General features: G+C 33.9%; 1 long non-coding RNA gene across 1 annotated transcript; it reads right to left on the minus strand.

The window, feature by feature from the left end:
• Positions 1–1,576: 1,576 nt before the first annotated feature.
• Positions 1,577–17,247, minus strand: LOC116666303. The gene is made up of 3 exons (XR_004323066.1): positions 17,235–17,247; positions 12,814–12,819; positions 1,577–1,783 (listed from the first exon to the last, which is right to left on the minus strand). It is a non-coding gene; the product is annotated as an uncharacterized LOC116666303 (long non-coding RNA).
• Positions 17,248–19,863: the final 2,616 nt, after the last annotated feature.

Genomic DNA, 19,863 nt, shown 5'->3' on the forward strand with positions numbered 1-19,863 from the left:
ATTACAAAATTAGGCTAGTGCCACAGCCAGAGTAGAGGTTTTTAGACTACAAAACATATTTAAACAAGCATTATAGATTCAGAGACATCAAAATTAAATTATGGCCTCTTTAATATGTAATTATCAGACAGCTGTTTGTATATATCCATAACTATCACCAAATTCTCTGTATATGTCCTAAAAACTTAAAGATTAAGGGATGTTATTTACTACTACTATGCTATTTATTATTGTAGTGAATTTAAGTAACAAAATCTATGGACATATAAAACTACATTTCATGAGTATAATCATACTGAAATGAAAGAACAATGTAGGCTTCATGTATTCCTTCAATAAGCCTTTGGTGACTGTTTTATGTACACAGTGATGGGATTAAAGACTTGAGTAAAATGATCTTCAATAAATTCAGAGAAGGAGAGGTAAGGTATGCAAACAAATGAGATCGATGGAGAAGGGAAGTGTGAAAGTACATATAAGGTAGTACATCTTGAGGAAACTAGGACAAGAAGAAGGCTTAATTTTATTTAACACTGGACCAGCTTGCCTGTTTCAAAACAAAAGAAAGCTAGTGAAATGGAAAGACTGAAGATACTAGAGAGATGGCAAAAATCTGAGGGGTGAAAACCCTAGAGAAGAAAAAAAAAATGACAAAACAAAAGCAGATGTGGAAACAAAGTTTTGAAAGGGTGAAATTTGAATGTAAGTTTTGAAATAATAAGAAAAAAGTTCATAGAATTGGTTCATGATGGTAAATACCGACTCCATGAAATTTAAGGTGATGTTCTTCAAATTCAAGGCTGGGACAGTCTCATGAGTTAAGACTCAGTTTTGTGCTCTCACTGAATAAATGAGAAATAGAGATGTCTAGATTTGAGGACAGTGAATCAAATTAAAACAAAATTACATTTCTTTCTCTTCATGGCTTTGGTTTACATCTCCTAAATTGCTTATTATTATCGTCATTAATATTACTATTGTTATCTGGGAGGGCATTAATTAAATTTTGCAGTTTTGTTTTTAATTTTATAACGAGCCCTAAAATTATGACTAAAGAAATGTTAATGCTAAATACTTCAGATCTGTGACAGTTCTTTATTCTTTTACCATAAAAGGTAGTCAAAAGCATACACAGTATCTCTGCATATGCATCAGCAAAATCATTTAAATAATGGATACTGTGAGATTTTGATCTATGCATAAAAAGTTGAGTCAACAATAAAATGTTAATATTTAACAAAGTGTTTGTGCTATCTACATGTAACTTGCCTTGCACACAGTAAACAGCAACTAAATCCAGGCTAAACTGAAGTGCACTCATTTTTTTTACTTTTAATTTGTGCATACTGGAATGTTTGTGACTCCAGCTACTGTCTTTTTGTTCAATACTTGTAAACTCTATTTTCCTGTGATCTCAAAAGGAGGCCTTGGTCTTCTATTTGATTTTTACTTTTAGTGTTTTCTATTGAGGCAGAAAGAATACAATGAACAGCAGCTTGGCTTTTCAGAGTTTGTCTAGTGATGGAAAAAATAAGAATGTAGATCCTTATGCAGTTCAATAGTATTTGCTGTTGATGACACAGAACTCTGTTTAGAAGGAACTTGTTCAAAGAATGGTATCTTAAAATAAAGAAGAAAGAAGCACAGGGAATAAAGGAGGTGATCGCATACACCCAAACTTCAATATAGTTCAATATAGTCAATGATCTGAAAAGCTGGGAAAGGCTTGTTGGAATCAATCTCCTCTTTAAGATTTTCCATTTTTTTTTTCTCCCAAAACATACTGGTTTCTATGACCTTATGACATTGAGTTTATAGACTCAATTTTTAATCCAGTTATCAAAATATACACCAGAATGAGGGAAAACATTTTTAAGAACAAGATTATGATGCTCTGTTTAACCCCAAGAGTGGTATCTATGAAAAAATTTAATTATATTGAAAAGATATAGGACATTGCTTTCAGTTTTCAGTTAATTATTTATTATTCCTATGATAACTTTGGTATCTCATAGAAATACATGGCATGTTAGCAGACTGCTAATTTGCTGAACTGGAATAGAATTATATGATAACTAGAACTAAGAAATAAGTTTATAATTTAGTTTAGTTATGATAGGACATTTTATGTACTGCTACTTGAAATTTGATTCATTAGTGAAATTCAAACATAATATATGATACATTATTTTTCATTATAAACTTTTCCTATGTAATACCTTACAATGAAACGTAAAATAGTATATATCCTTCTTGATTCCTATGTGCTAAGAAGTTTTAACTTTGTGGAACTGATTCATATTTATAAATGATGTATAACATGAAAAATATTTGCTCAATTTTCCAGAAGTGCTAAAATAAGTATTAGTCTACTGCCCATGTTTTTATAAAAGGCAATGTTACATGTTTTGTAATGAGCCATGCAGATGTAGCAAAATCCAGACTCAGTGGATCTTGAAATTTGAATAAAAATTTTTTAAATATTCATCACAAATTCTTCAAGGATATACAAGTTTGGTTTCTTCATTACAATTAGGAAAAGACAACTTAGACGTCCAATAGTGAATGTTACTGACTCTGTCAGGTCAAGAACATAGAGGTATAGTAATAGTATTTGCTGAGAACTCATTCTGTGTTACAGCATAATAAAGGAAATTGTTTCTTACATACTTTCAAAACTGGTTATCTTCAAAGTAATGTTATTTACAGAATGTTAGGACAAAGGGCTAATTTTATTAAACATTCCACTTGTTCATACTACACAAAATACTTTATAAAAACGATCAAATATATATTCCTCTCTTGTAATCTCCTGGTAGGAAAAATAATTTTGCATAGAGATATCGGAAAGCATCATTTTTGGCAGAATTGATGTCAGCAAAAGTACAGAGAAAGGAAGTACAATGACAGGGTTAGGTAGAAGTGCAGCTCCATCTACAATGTGTACTTTGCAGTAGTTGCAGAGGAGCCTAGGAAAGGTTTCTAAAGGACAATCATGAAGCTCCTTGGCACGCTACAGATTCTGAAATGTGTTCTTCAAACAGTAGGAACCATTAAAACTCTCAAAGCAAAGAAATGGCATGACAAGACTTAAATCTTTGAAAGATTATTCCATCAGAATGATTGACATGTTGGAGAATAGAAGGAGAAAAACCAGTCTGCCCAGTGAAGGATGTCCTAAACCAGGGCTGGGCGAATGAAATTTGGAAGGCTGGTTTGAAAATGAAAGAATTCATTTATCCAGAATTTTTCCTTTGCTGGGGGCCTTTTCTGGTCTACCCAAGTAGAACTGACTCCTCCTCATTTTAACTCCATTGGATCTTTCACACACAGTGGAGGATGAAGGGAAAACAATGTTATTCATAAAACATTGCTGTCTTTTCACAGATTTGCATTCTATTTCTTCAAACACTTGGCAATGCCTCAAAACACATTAATTGACTTCTTGCTGCTATTGTTTCTTGGCTTCAGTTAATATGTAAATGGATAAGAAAAAGAGCAACTCAATAGACAAATGAGGGAAGGGCAGGAATAGCAAGTTAAAAATATTTCATTAAACACATAAAATGTTCAAAGTATGAGGCATAAATTAAAACAAAAGTAAATAAGTTTTCATCTGTTCCATTTGTTATAGAACAAGAAGTTTGATAACATACTGTATTGGCTACGATGTGAAGAAACACATTCTAATATACTGTTGGTGGGAATACAAATTGGAATCATCCCTGTGGAGTGCAATTTGACAGTAAAATCAACATTTTCAATGCACATTCTCACTGACCTAGCAATTCTATTTTTAGATCTACTAACACATAAAAATGTATGTATAAGAAGTGTATTTCCTATTTATTTGTACTTGCACATAAACTGACAAATAATTTTAAGTCAAGAATTAGTTATATAAATTATGCTATATCTTTATCATGGAGTAGTTTAAAGTATTATACACCTTATATACAAAAATTATATACCTTTCTGAATTATAATTAAGACAACCAAAACTATTTTAAGAAAAAAAAAAAGGTGTAACATTTTCAGAAAGGATTTACATACAAAATCTTGTTGAGGTTGGCTACTTCTGAGAGGAAGAACTTCATGTCATTTTAGGGCTTTTATCATATTCTTTTTAAACTGTTCATTGTCAATTCCATAATGTTAGGGAAAAAAGAAATGACAACAATAGAGTTCATTTTTAAGATTTTGACTTGTGAGAGGTGCTTTATCACGCAGTGATCAGGCTGACAACACACCCAATGGAGCAGACCATTTGTATTCTAACGAAGTATTTCAGGGTAAGATTTTAAAGTAATCCTTAGATAGCATTTCACTCTTTATCAAGGAAGGGCTAGAAAAGTCATATCATAATTATCTTTTGTTACTGAAAAGTAATTCCTCTACAGAACAATATCTTGTTAAATTAATCCCTAACACAATATTTCTATTATTTTTATCTAGGGAAAAAAGATTAATAAGAAGATGTTATCTATTTGTATTTGTGTTTTTCTTTTTTCCTCTTGAGAAAACGTGAATTACCCCAGTGTGTTTGAAATGAAAAGATAAAAGAAACTAATGACAGAACAATTTCTTCAGATAAAAAAGAAATTGATCTCAGACCATTTACCTAAACATTAGCTAAAGCAAACACTAACCAACAAAGATTAACATTTGGAAAGGTAATTAATTTGAAAATAAATCAAGGTAGCTGTCTTAACTTTTAAATATCTATTAAAGCTGTAATATGTAGAAGATATCTGACCATGCAGAATATCTAAAGAGAAAAATTAATAAGAATGAGAATGAGAACACCAAATCATTTCTTCCTTCTAAATTAGTATTTATCAAAACAACTATACAATATATTTTAACAAAGGGCATTTCGATATTCAAGGGGGAAAATCAACCATGTATTTATACCTAAAGTATGTTATCTTATAAGACAACTACATACAGAAAAGATAAAATGACACTTTGCTTCAGGTGAAATACCAACTCTAAGCATTTTTTAAAAGTATCTCATGATGCTTACTTAATCACATCCTCATTGAACAGTATAAAACTGCTTTCTACCAGCTCCCTCTCCTGTCTGCTTTGTAGCTTTTTCCATTTCTTTTCCCCTCTGTCTCCAGTATCTCCAGACCCAGTATAGTCGTACCACACTTTTTTGAAAGAGTATTTTTTGTGAGAGTTGTTTCTTCCATCTCTTTCTAACGTAGCGTATCTTCGGCAATAGCAAAATGTTCTGTATATACTTAAGGAAGCTGTTGATTGGTGGTACAGATACAAATAAAATATATATTTAAGGCAACATATTAATCATAAAGTGTGTTTATAGTAACTCTTACTGTCACAGTAGCCAAGCCAAAAAAAAGTAATGTATCAAATATCACTTGCAGAAAAACATGTCTGTAAAATGTTTGCAAACTGAAATCTTTTTATTTTTGCTATTATATCTACTGACAATTCACAATTGAAAAGATTTCTATTTGTTTCAATGAATTAGCAGTAAATTAGTACTTATTGATTCTAGCATGAGCCACTTTCATAATTTTTTAATTAAGAAGAATGTAAAAAAAGCAAAAGAAGAAAATAATTGGAGGAACTTATTATTTTCAAATGAATATATTCTATGCCATTTTACAATCACATAGGATTCAAAAACAATATTTAAAAATCTTCTTCTCCTACCAAAATAGACTCTATGCTCTAAATAACTTTGTAAAGGGATAATAAAGACTTATTTTTTCAGGCAAATCAAAAGACAATAAAATTAAAAAAAGATCCAAATCAGGTAATCTCTTTAAATATGTGCAAGTAAAATTAAGACCATGAAAAGAAAAGAAAGCATCTATGAACAAATTTACAAGATTGCACTAAGAATTTGAAAAACTAGAATGACTGCACCCATGTATATTCTGACAAAATTCAAGTGATTTTTCTGCCTTCAAACATTTCTTGAACCTAAACATAAAAAGAGATTCTTCCAAGCAACTAGACTTAAAGACATGAAGAAAATTATTTTGCCTCCTGAATCTACAGTCTCATTTCCTTTGAAAATAAAAAATGTGAGGTAGTAGTTAATATCACCCTTTCACAGGAAAAGAAATGAAAGTTTAAAAAGGTTATTGTTTTGTTCAGGGAAACAAGGAGAAGCTGTTGAGCCAGGATCAAGCTTGTGTGTAACAAGTCCATGTTCTCTCATGGCCTCCCCATATGCCATGAACGTGATCTCTTGTCTCATTATCTCCATTTGGTGGAATCTATCCTAAACTTAGCTCTCAACACCTAAAATTCTGTTCCAATTTTCTTCTTCATCAAAACCTCATATTACACACAGTCAATGAATTACAGTTGATCAAAACATTAAAAAAAAAAACAAACCCATTACTTTTACTGGTTTTAACTCTCTTGCTTGAGAGATTAATAAACTGAGGAAATGACTTGTCCAAGTTACAGCAAGGAGAAAAACTGGGGCTGAATATCATCTTAAATGCCATCTAATCCTTGGGATGAACTGTTATCCTCTTGCTTTCAAACAAAATCCCAAGTTTTAATTGTCTCCCGGAATCGTTTACATTTCCTCATTTGCCATATTTTAACTTCTCTGCATTACAAAGAGTTCTTCCTTTCCATTAATCAACTTTTCTGCTTCTTCGAAACATCCACCTCATTTCTGCCTTTCTTCTCACCAACTGTAAGAGTCTTTACCAATCCATAATGGAAACTTGTTTCAAATCCTAGCACTTCTCATTTTGTCTCGTGAGAAAGTTCAATCCATTCCCACAATAACCATTTCTGTTCCTCCAAGGTCCTCAGAATTGTGTGAGCAACATCTCAATAGTTATGTTTACTAGTATATTTTCTTAACTTTCTTTTTAAGTTGTGTCCTGACTAACAATTTTCCACTTCTCCACTGTCAGGGATCAAGCCTCTCACTTCCTTTTCCAAAAGTAAGTGGTATTGTGGACTTGTAAGTGGTACTTTAAAAATTACACTAATTTTGTAAGAAATGCCTATCCAAGTAAAGTACAAAAGAAGTATAAAAGAGAAGATACACAGAATAATCTTTAAAGGATCATGGTCTATAAATCTCAATGTCTCTTTCCACAATTAGAACAGCATTGTGTCTCATACAAAAACAGAGTATTTTGGTAGACAGATAACTTGAAGCTTATAAGTTAGAACACGAATTGGAGTAAAATCAATATTTTCCCCAGACTTAAGTTTTTGATGTTTCTAACACTGTCATTTTTGTCCTTGAAAAGTAGATTTTGTTTTCCCATATCACAGGATAATATATAGTAATGGCAGTTCCTATCCTAATACTGCATGTAAATAAAGATTAAGTAAGTTTTCTGAAAGTACACAGCTAATAAATTGTAGAGCCAAGACTGAACCCTAAAATTCAAACACCAAATCCCCTAATCCATACTGCTCTTTCCATTAGATATATAATTATAATTATCCAAATAATGTTTAATACCTGCTCTGCTGCTATTATTACTAGTAAAATCTGGAAGGGACTGTGTAAACAAAGCTTCATAGCTTCACAGCTAATCCACCCCTCTAAAATAAGCATCAGCAGCAGAGCACTAGCACCATAAATATTCCATACTTAATAACTGAAAGAAATGAAGCTTATTTATAACAATATATAAGAATTGCTATGTTCACAGCATCTAAGTCATGTTCACTTTACCTCAGATTCACCTGTATTATCAGACTAGATGGGTCTAAGATACTAAAGTTAGCACTATAACGAGATGTAGAAAAACACAACATTCATTTAAAGTGATTAGGTGAATCTTGGAACCACAGGTACTTCAAAATAACCTAGGCACTAGAAAGTAAATGCAGCAGTTGGAGAACCAATGCTGACATGAAACAGTCCAGGCTGGAAAGTCTCAGACAGAGTAAACTAACAGCAGTCTCCAAAAGGAGAAACATTGAAAATTTGCATCTTAGCTGTCTATAACTCCAGCACTGCACATTTCACATTGAAGTGCATTCACCTGAAGTGCTTATTTCCTGCATCAGGCCATGGACTACTTAGTCCCCTTTATATTCTTACTTAACTACAACTGCCCACTATAGACCATTTGAGTGAGTAAAATAATGTAGAAATTGCTTTAAATGCGAAAAGAATTACTTTTTTGTTAATTTTACTCACTGAGGTGTATACTAAAAAGACCATAATAAGGAATGAAAAACAAACAAACATAGTCATAAGTTTTTAAACACACTTATTATGGTATACTTTCATAAAGTCAATTCTGGATCATTTAACTTAAATCTCAAGTAACCACTCTTGCCTACTAAGGTTATTATTGCTCTTTGAAGACACTGAAAAATTCAAGGCAAATTGTAGGTGAGTAAATATCTTAAGAAAGTAAAAATTCAAGGAATATTAATGATCATTTATTCTTTGGTCTTAGAGAATATATTTTATACTTCCTACTAGAGTTATTCACAAAGTGTGGCTATGTGCATAGGGTAGAAAAGACCTCAGATTAGACATCATGCATTGTAGCCAGCCTTTTATCTCATATTTAGTACATTTATCTTGATGTATTTAAATATTCAGTATTTAAAGGAAAAGAGAGTCTTAAAATCTGAAGTTATTCAATATGGAAACACAAAAAAACTCTTGTCATACTTAGACAAAGAAAAGTTTGAGATAAGACATCTGTAAAAATGTTATATCAGAAACCCAGTAATATATAATCCCCACTGAATTGCACTATGTCGATTTTATGGTTTATCATGTTCAGTTCTACAAAAGAAAAATTTAGCATATATTCATTACAAAATAATTTACATTATTAAAATTAAGCATAGAGGAACTTTGGTTCAGATACAATGATAACTAAATACTATCACAAGCTCAGATTTGCTGTCTGTTAAATCATTATTGTAACAGTAAAACTAGAATTTATATATAAGTTTATATCTAAATTCTAAAATTCAGAAAAAAAGAGTGCCTATTTCTAGAGAATTCCTATTTCACTTTCTGCTTTGCATTTCATTAAATGCTCTAAAATCGTTATTACCCTGAGGACGCCCAAGATTTAAATTTTATCCAACCTTGCCAATTCACAGGAATACTTTCTCACCCACAGTTCTCATTGATTTTCTATTTCATTCAGTGTCCCATTAAACATCTATTACTGCAAAAAATACTGCCAATACAGAAGAAAAAAGTATTTACAAAAGAAATGGATGGTCCTTTATAAATATGCAGTGGAAAAAATCAACTACATTTCCTTTCCAACAGGGGTTCCCAGGTTTCCTAACTGAAACTGCTAAAAACCTTCTCCCATTTGATTTCCCTGTTGAGTGCACACTAAGTTCACTGTGAAAAAGTTTACATCTAGAAATTAAGTTGTCTAGACATTCAGTTTTTGGTTAAGAGAATATGAGTATAGCTGTTTCCTCTGAATTATTTGGATTTTAAATTTTCTAACATTAAAAGACAATGTTTTACAGAAAATCAAAGGCAACAAAGAAATAACATACACTTATATCCTAATCTTGATTTGAACAGATACCCAAATAATTTTCACAGCAAAAAGGTATAAACTATAAAAAGCACTGACCTAGATATTAAAAAGAACTGGGTTCTAATTCCATCTTTTCCATCAAATGTAATGCTGAACACATCACTTCGCCTCTTTTTATCTTTATTATGCTTCATGTTAACTATGTGACAATATGATCTTTGTAAGGCTCCTTCCAACACTAAATGGTATTATTTTGTCACCTTTTTTCTAAGTGTCCTTATAATTTATTTTTCATCAATAACTCATGAGATTTGTGCTCAGATATTTATTAGATGCTTATTTTAGCATGAGGAACTTTCATTTACTAGCTCACACGTTGTCATTAGAATAATGGCACTGAAAGAGGAAGAGTATTAAAGTATTAAGTTTAAGGTGTCAAGTCTATTATAAATGATGTAACTTCTGAATTTCTTATCATTAAATATACCTAAAACTGGAAAAAAATGAGTGATCACTAATATTTTTATTAAATTTTGAACATAAGAGACTAGATTAAGCTAGCCTATATCTTTTAGAAAAGAACATAAAAAGAAAAGTTTCAAAATAACAAAATAAGGCAAAACTCAAAATCTAAGATTAAATACGGGGTATATTTCATAATATTTTCAGAAATATCTGGGGGCACCAATTTGTTTAGGTGCCAATAAACAATTTCATATTTAATGATTATGAAATGCCAATTAAATAAAAATTTATTTCTAGAAAAGAAGAATTATTTTTTTAAATTCCCACTATAACCTGTATTTTCCAATTAATATTCATCTTAAGCAGCAGGGATTACATATTATTCTGTCATTTTAGAGGCTATAAAGTACAACAGTATCTTAGCACATATTATATCATTTAAAAGTCAACTCTTGTATAAAATAGAAATGGGAGAACTTAGAAGAGTTAAAGTTAAATTCTTTGTTACCTTTAGTCCAATTTCAGAAAATTTTATTCTTTAATACTTAATGAAATTAAGTATCTGAGAAAATAAAGATGAAACTTTATATACTTGAAATTTTCACCAAATAATGTACTATTTCTCTACTAGTTATCTCCTAAATACACAGTCCTGCAACTAGTGAAATATTTGTGAGAATATATTAACAACCTGTTTATGACTCTAGACATTATAAACTATAATTACCTTAGTATGATATTTCTCTCAATGAGAAGCCCTTAATTCTTTTAGGCTCATGATGAATGTTTCTGCCAATATTATGACTATTAAGAGAGAATTTCAATCTACATTTTATCACATTACGTGATAAGCCAAATTTTCTAAAATTTGGTTTCTAAACTCCTTAAGCTATAGTTACTTCACTGGTTCATAAAGAAAGATGAGATGATCTCCTTCTTAAGCATTCAACAGCCATAAGAATGATAAGGAGCAGATTCTTATTTTCCCTCATAAAATGTTTTTGTGTATAATTGTACTTTTCCAGTCAATGGTAACAATGAGAATTATTGATCAATCAGAAATGAAATACTTTCATCTTCCTTCCTGCCAGATACACAGTTGCTTAAATTTTAGGTCAACTTCACATTAGTCACTTTAACTCCCAAGCAGGTCCATATTTTAGAATGAAGACCCCAAACCACAAAGGTATGTTTGTGGAAAAGCTTATACACATACATATATACCTTGCTTTCTATGAAGATTTCAACTATTTTGTCCTATACAAGTGAGTATAGGAAATATTTGGAACCATGGCTGGCATAAGAGAAGATATGCAAGTCCTACCAGATCTTTTAAGAGAAGTCCACTTGCTAAAAATAAATAAAAAGTGGTCTACAGAGAAGCAGGTTGTTTAGGTTCTTATGGATTTTTAAGGGACCACTGAGAAGACAAGAAGAAAAATCAGTTTTGCACCTGTGTTGTCAAATGGATTCAGTAAAACATTTGGGGAACTGTTTAAGAATGACAGTGATCACAAGGAATGCCAGCTAACGAAACACATGGTAAAATAACATGACTATACTTTCTAAAATTTCTCACAAATGATATATCTCACAGGATTTTATATTGGATTAAGAAATGGTAGATTTGTTGATTTTTTTTGATTCTATAAAAAAGACAGAACTTGGATTTATTTTCCAAGCTACTTTATGGCCTATTTCTAGAGTTCCATTTCTGTGTACTAAAGAAAAGAAGAGCTTCAATATTTTGGCTGGCTCTTAAGTCTTATGAGCTGATGTTTCCCCCAAAACATTTAAGTTTAAGAAGTTTACATGGTCGAAATACAATATGCAATACTCTGTAATGTGAAATTAAAGACTTCTGTTTTAACTTAAGAGGTTTATCGGGGTGAAAATGCTCTATATTTAGCTTATGCAAATATTTATACTAGGTAAAATATAAATGAAGTTAAATACATAGTCTTCTATCAAGTTTATGGGATAGAATTTAATACTGCCAAACAATTTCAATGAAAGAATTTAATATCTAAAAAGTAAATATATATAATAAAGTTATTTAAAAATTCCTCTCACATCTACTGCATGAGTGAAACACTATCATCTTTGTTTTATTCATTTTTATTTAAATAACTAAAAAAACCTGTTCATAGTGGGAAGAATATAAACTGATAATATTCCATTTATTAGAATCTTTCTGATATTATATATATGAATATCAAAAAATGTAAAAAGGAAAAATTAACTGAAAGAGTATGGGTAGAGACATGGGACATTGTTCATAATAGTTTTTAATCCTAAATCCTAAATGTTATAGAATTTTTATATACTTCATTACTTTTTAAAATGCTCCAGTCTTTAATGTAGAGTTATTGATCACAAATGCTTAGAAAACAGATCTCGCAAAGATTCCACCACTTTGAGCTTCCGACCAGCGTCTTTCCTGCTATAAAGTGCTAAGTTCATGTAACATATAAGCAGAGCCTTGTCACACTAACTTAGATATCTTGTCAGAAATACACACTTCTCTTATTTTATGTTAGTACTTCAGTAGTAAGAAAGAGATGAGTAAATATGAGCTCTTGAAGTCAGAATTCTGAGACATCAAATCATAAAAATGTATGGACCTATTTAAATTAAGAGAAATAAATTTCTAACGTCTTAATAATTTTAAACATATTTACAAAGAGATAATCCAAAGACTACTGGCAATCAAAATATGTGTGGTAGGATAGATTCAGCAAATCACAGTATTTTACACATCTTGGCTTCATAAAATCCTAAATTAATCTTTAATGGATGGGAACAGTAAGCTCTGTTGTAGCCAGTGGAACTTAAATATAGTTAAATCAACTTTACACTATTACAGTCATCTAGACAAGCTGTCATTTTTTCTAACTTCACAAAATATAGCTTCTGTTTTATCTAAAAGTAAGACAAACTCCAAAATGACTTGGCCAGCATAGCATGCCCTTACTTTCTTCATCTGGATGGCCCTCTACCCTTTCCTGACACCCTCTGGTCCTGATCACTGAGTCCCTTTTGACATTAAACTGCACTCCAACCTCTTCCTTGAAGGTGGTGAAGGTTTTTTAAACTAATAAATAAAAACGATATTTAAAGAAATATATATTAACCAGACCTGGTCCATTTTTAATAGACTTTACTTAATTGAACACATAAGATTAAAGTAAAGTTTCACAAGAAACTAATTTTTAATTATTTTTTAAATAAACATAGTCCATTGTACATTACTGGTGTGATCTGAGTTCATCTTCCTAACTTAATAAGGATTTCAGACCACCTAATAGTTGAAGTATTGCTCACTTTGGGAACCATTAAGCTATTCTAGAAACCCGTTTAAAAATCCCACAACTGTAGCTTTTCAGATCTATTTTCCAATGCATCCACCTGTGTGTGTATATGCCTCACAACTTACAGCAAAATCTGGCACTGAGTTAATCTATTGCAACGAGGTTCTTTTTTCTAACTTTTCAGAATTCAGACTTTCTATTCAGTTGTGTATGGAATCAAAGAGAAATTTAAATTAGCAGTTTTTCCCATCATTTTTTTGTTTTCAGAAGTTTTAAATAAGAACAATTTAAAAGCTCCACCAATCCTTGCACAAACCGTTGGCCCTTATATTGGAAGAAACATTTCACTGATTTTCTGTTTTCAAATATGCTTTAATACCATCTCACCACACTCCGGCTAAGTTACTTTTCAAATTCTATTTTATCTTTTATACCACATTTCCTTTCTTTTAACTTTTAACTTTGAATTCTGCACTTCACTGGACTTAGTTGGTCTTTATATATAAGATCTTTTATTCTTTAATCATTTGTTTTACATGACATATTCTTACATAGTCATATTGTTTTTTCCACTTGAATCAAAAGAACTTATACCTGTGAAGTTTGAGACTCAATATCCTGGTCCACACAAAACTTATAATAATTTGAGTATGAAGTAGGAAAATATGCAAATGAACATTTGTGAGTGGCTTAAAATTGACCACAGGCACTTTGGAAAGAAACAATGACCTAAGCATTACCAATTCTTTAATGTTTAGGGCCACAATATTAATCATAATGAACTCTTTTTAGCTTGCAGTGATAGTCATAAGTTATTTCTGTAGTCCTGTTGTAGTTTCACAGTAATTAAATATACCTCAATTAATTCTTAAATTTGTCCCACTATGTGTTTGTATTTTTTAATGCTTGTGTCCTAATGAACATCTACCTCTTTCATCCTTATTTCCAGTCAAAATTGAGAATCAAGGTAGAACTATGGCATCTCTAAGTGACTTTATATTTTAAATTAAGAAAAAAGTAGATGAATTGAACATAGGTAAGGCATTTCACATTTTAAAAGTTTTTTGCCTCCAAACCTGTATTTTAATTACCACACTGAATTGCATTTTTCCTTAGATAGAGAGATTATGAAATTTAAAAATAAAGAAAGATTATGAAATTTAAAAATAAAATAATTCTAAAATATTTAGTGGGTTCTTGTTTTTTCCACAATAAAGTTAGTTAAAACAACTTAAAATCTTTGAGAGTGGGTGTGAGAGTAGTTCTTAGCTTATTGTACACCAATGTTCATATATATGCAAATGAATATTCTCTCCCATTTTTCAATTGAAAAACTCAATAAGGATGTCTGAACATATTTTTAAACTGTTTTTAATAACCTGTCACATTTCTTAACAATATTTAGAAGACACCTTAGCATGATCCAAGACACTGTTTTTTCAGTCTCTGGAACTTTGCAGAACTCCACTTACAGAGCATCCCTACTGAATTTTAACAAGTCATTGCACTGCCAGATGCCCAGTTATTTGGGCTCTATTCTCACAAACACATTGCTCGGTCATAAGACATACAGCCAGCACTTGAGAGCGACACCCTATTTTCTGAACATTTAGTTTCTTTTATAGAAAAACCCCTACCCTCTCCTGGCATCTGTCATCTCAGCGTTTAGTTGCAGGACTTGTTTACTCTCATTCTGGATGATATTATGAGACCCACAAATAGGTCATATTTAGTCTCGCTTCAACTTTTCTGACATAATATCCCAGCAGAGAGAAATAGCATCTTTGATTAAAACAAAACAAACAAACAAACAAAAAACCACACAGCTCTATCCTACAGGTTTTAAATTCTGGCAGCATGGCAAGAAAGAATGGCTTTGCAGAAGCGAGTGTGTCAGAAACTGCGAGCGCCTGAGAGGCAAGCGCACGATCACAGACAGCGGTCGCCGGCGAAGGAATACCAGCCACTTACCGGAGAGACGCCGGGCGCCCGTGTCCTTCCTCCGCGACTCTCAGTTCCCGGCTCCCATCCTCCTGCCCGTCGGCACAGTTCACACGGAGCAGTTGCTCGGGTCCTCCCAGCCCGCGGCACACAAGAGAACTGCAGAGTTTTCAATTATTCAGAGGGAGTCCTCCAGCTCGCCCGGCCGCTCCCTGACGAGAGGACCCAGGTAACGCATCCTTCCCGCCCCGCGCTTTCACGCCACTTTGGCGGCCGCCTCCTCTCAGTCACGCTCCCCGGCTCCGTAGTTGGTTATATTGGGGAAGTAGGTGCGGCGCCTCCTCAGGCTAGTGCGTTTGGGGCCCGAGCGTTCCGTCCAATGCGTCCGCGCCACCCGCGCGCCGCGCCTCTGACTGGCTGTGCGGGCCCCGCGCGGCCCTCGCCCCTCCCCGCCCCCGCGCCGCCGCCGCCTCCGCGCCGCCGCCGGTTTCAGTCAGCGCGTCCCCGGGCTGACGGGACCGTTTGCCTCTGGACAGGTTTTCTGTTTCTCTGCGCGTCTCACTAGCCGACCGCTCCTTCCCTCCGCGCCTAACGACGGACCCCCGCCCGCCCCGCTGTGCCCCGCTGTGGCCCGCAAGCTTCGCGAATTCGCCGGCCGCAGATTCCCACGCGGACGCGTCCGCCGCGCGCCGCACGCGGGAGTTCCCGCCCCTCTCGCCGGCCGCCGCGCTCTGCTTCCCACAGGCCGTCGCCTTCGCCTCAGACGGCGGCGGCGGCGGCTGCTGCGCTCCCTGGGGCCGGCTCCACGGTGGACTTTTTTCACTTTGGAGCGTCGCCTTAGGTCCTGACTGGAAGCACTGGCGAGTCTCACCTCAGGACTGCTAGACGCACTCTGTCTGATTTTATTTCTCCTTGGTTCCCCGCCCGCCCCGCGTCAGTTCTAAGTTTAGCTAAGGAAATGCTCGGCTTCGACTCTCAGAGCAACCCCCTCCCGTTTTTTTCTGATTTAAAAAAATATGTATATATCACAATGGATGTAATTGGAAAAATAACACAGGTAGTAAATCCACAGCGTGGCAGCTTTAGTGCCATTGTTCTGCCGGCCCGCCCTCTACTTTTCGTCTCTGTCTCTGAGTCATTGCTCCAATTGTCTCCGTTCCCTCGATGCCACCGTATGTGAAAATAATGTTACATTTCTTTCGCAGGGCATTTCCATAGATAATGGGGTTAGCACCTGTCTGTGATGGGAAGGAAATCCCACACACTGTTTTATGTTTCTGCACGTCTACCTCTGAGCCTGTGTGAGAGCCTCAGGTCACCGCCGGGGTCGCTGGCGTCCGCGTTTCACGTGTGTCTGAGTCCGGCCTGACCCTGGCTCTTCTGCTCACTTGGTCCCCCGATTGGGTCTGACTGGCTCTAATTGGCAAGGAGAGTACAGTGTCATGCAGCCTGTAGCTGGAAGCCTTCCTCCCACTAGCTCTGTGTTCTTGATTTTGCAGCGTCTCTGGTAATTAAAATTAGTCTTTTTCCTGTTTCTTGGCTGCTTCTCATCCATCCACACATGTTGTGCAAACATCCAGTCTGCTTTTTAAATGGTGCCCTCAGGATCTGGGCTGATTTCTTGTTCCATAGCAAAGACAAATTTGTGTGTTCACATTTAATGCTTCTCTACCCTTCCATCCTTTTTATTTTCTTTTTCCCACTTTCTAGTAATTAGGTTATTTTCATTATATGTTAACTGAGGGATTGTTGCCGAGATTCGACTTCTCTGGGCTTTTTCTCTGCTTGGCTGGCTCCACTCCGGCATCAGGCTGTTGGTTCACAGAGAGAATCACCAGGACTTTTATAACCTCTTTAAATATATCACAAAATGGATTCAAAGTCTAAGAGCTTACAGCATTTTTTTTATTGTGCAATGAGGTTTTTTGCCTTTAAACGTTTATTATAATTGAGCACATTCAGCCTTAATGGGAAAGTAGAGAGGTTGAGCTTGCTTATAGTTTGTTTCATGTCCTAGAACACCTTTATATTACATGTGATTTGATAATTTGGGCATTTGAGTCATTATCTCATGTATTTCATATATTTTCTTTCAACTAATGTTTTCTCAGAAAGGATTCATATTGGCTTACAGACATTTTTTCAATTAAAAATTAATCAAAAATGTAGGTCAGTCAAATCAAGACATAGGGTAAAGTGGTAGACAGTAGGAGAGATATGAAACCAAGGATGAAGTTTAGTGAGGAAAAAATCAGTTACATTTTGTTAGAAATGGCCCCAAGTTTACCATTAAGATAGTAGCCAATGTAAAGAAGGAAGCATTATCAGTCACATGATTCATGGCTGTCTCCCACAATTAACATGAACAAGGAAATTCATGTTTCAAATGATAGAGATGTATTAAATCATTCTCCTTTTTTAATGAAAGAATCTATATTAAGGCTTATAATATTTCACTTTTTGTAGAGGAAGTGATAGCACAGTAATTGGGCAGAAACATTTTTGTAACAAGTAGATGATGTAATAGCACTTTTCCTATTGAGGTTATCTGATAATTCAGAGGGAGGGAAAGGAAAGGATGAATCTGATTAATTTCTATTATTTCATATTTAGAATACAAGCTTCAAGTCATAATTTGGTGGTCACTAGGTTACATGGACACATTTCAACAAGTCAGAATGAGTGCATTATTTTCATTTCTTTTATAATTTATACCATTCTGTTTTATAATATTAGGCAATTCTATATTTGCTATTAATATTATATATAATATCCACATATGTGCTATAGACAACATTGGTCTTTCTGACTTCTACATCTTCCAGAAAAATTTAAAATTTTACTATTATGGAGTTTATTTTTGTGCTACGTTTTTAAAAATCATGTTTGGAAAGCAAGGGGTGATACATAGATCATGCATCCCTCTGTATCCTATTATATCCACAGGGTTCAGGTACACACAGTTCAACATTTGAAATTAGAAAGACAACAGTGCATAAAGTAGGAAGCAGAAAAAAATTTTCCTTGTAGGAGGTCTGCCAAGAAGAAACTAACTCATGTTTTCTAAATTTTCTCACATGCATCAGAACTAAGATTTTCTATTACTCTTATGGGAAAATGGGATTTTAAAATATTGTCCTAACTTAGAATTGTCTTCAAAAGACATGAGGATTCATTCCCCGTTATAAAATCCCAATACTGTTTACTTTGAAAAGTCATTATTAAAAGATCTTGTGTTTGTCTCTATTTCAGAATGTTAGTGACATTTTTTAAAATAACCAGCTCATAGTCTACCCTGATGAAATATCATTTGAATGTTAAATCAATTAAAATATTCTTTGTAAGTGAGTTAAGTGGCTTAATGGGTCATTTTCTCCATGCTGTGGTTAGGGTACCTGGACCTAGCTGTCATGTTGCTTATCTGAGCTTGTTGTCTAACCATCTTTGTGTAAATGTCTTAATCTCTTTATCTCCTGGTCCCCAGTGGGCAAGTGAGCAGATGCAGCACATCTGTAGCAGTTCAGCTGCCTCCAAGCTTTTGTCTTATTTGTGTTACAGATTTTTTCTTTAAAACATGCCCTCTTTTTTCTCTCCTTTCATATGACTCAAATAAGGTTCTAGGTTCTAGGTTGTATTTAAGAGATCATAACTACAGTTCTGTCCCAACAAATTATACCATAAAACATAGGGTAACAGAACAATACTCAGGTTCAGTCCTTTTCCTTGGATCACCTGTTTTGCTTATTAAAGCCACTTTCAGTATTTGCATACTGTTTCGGTGTTTTAGTCCTCAATGCTATATATATGTTAAAAAAAATAGTGAATTTGAAAATACTGCGAACATAAAAAATTTAAGGACATTAAAATCTTGCATTGTCCATATCCACTAGTATTCCCTATAAATATAAATAAAACATGAAGATCCAAAAGTACCTTCACTTGAACTGGGCAACAGATGATGATTTTAATTTGATTTTAGGTTTTTTCGAACATCAGTTTTAGTACTTACATCGCAGCTGTTTTGTGAAAGCAGAAATAAACATATCTTAATCAGACTTGGAAAATATACTGACTTAATTAATTTAGCAGCTGCTTCAGTAACCAACACTAAAGAACATAGCCTACTTTGTGGATATCTTGCTAACATCTGCAACCACAGCCATTAAGCAGTGTAAGATGGAGCTCTAATTTGACAGCCTTGGTGCTCATAGTGCCAGCTTTTGCTTACAGAGAGGCCGTGGACGTAACTGATCTCCTTGAAGTGGTCCTTATGCTTGCAACATCTTGGTCTAATGAAAATATTCTTCCTTATGAAAGAACAAAAACAAAACCACTGGTAGTTAAAGTACGATTTTAGAAAACAGGAGTAAAAGCTGAAATCTTATTCCAAAGTTTACTTATTATTAGCTCCCATCCAGTAGCTTCATTTAGATAAGCACTTCCATTTTTTCTTAGGTAAGTCTTCAGTATAAGAACTCCTATCAATTTTAAGGCGCTTACTTTTATAGATGTCTAATTTCCATTTTGTATAGCACTCCATTACCAAGATCTCCTCATATAAAGTTGTTTCTATAGAGAAACAAAACCTAGGATCCAGTTGTTCATGAATTCATGTCTCCAAATAGTCTCTATTTATACACCAATCTTCT

The sequence above is a fragment of the Camelus ferus genome, chromosome 10, assembly GCF_009834535.1.
Source record: "Camelus ferus isolate YT-003-E chromosome 10, BCGSAC_Cfer_1.0, whole genome shotgun sequence".
Taxonomy (NCBI): Eukaryota; Metazoa; Chordata; class Mammalia; order Artiodactyla; family Camelidae; genus Camelus; species Camelus ferus.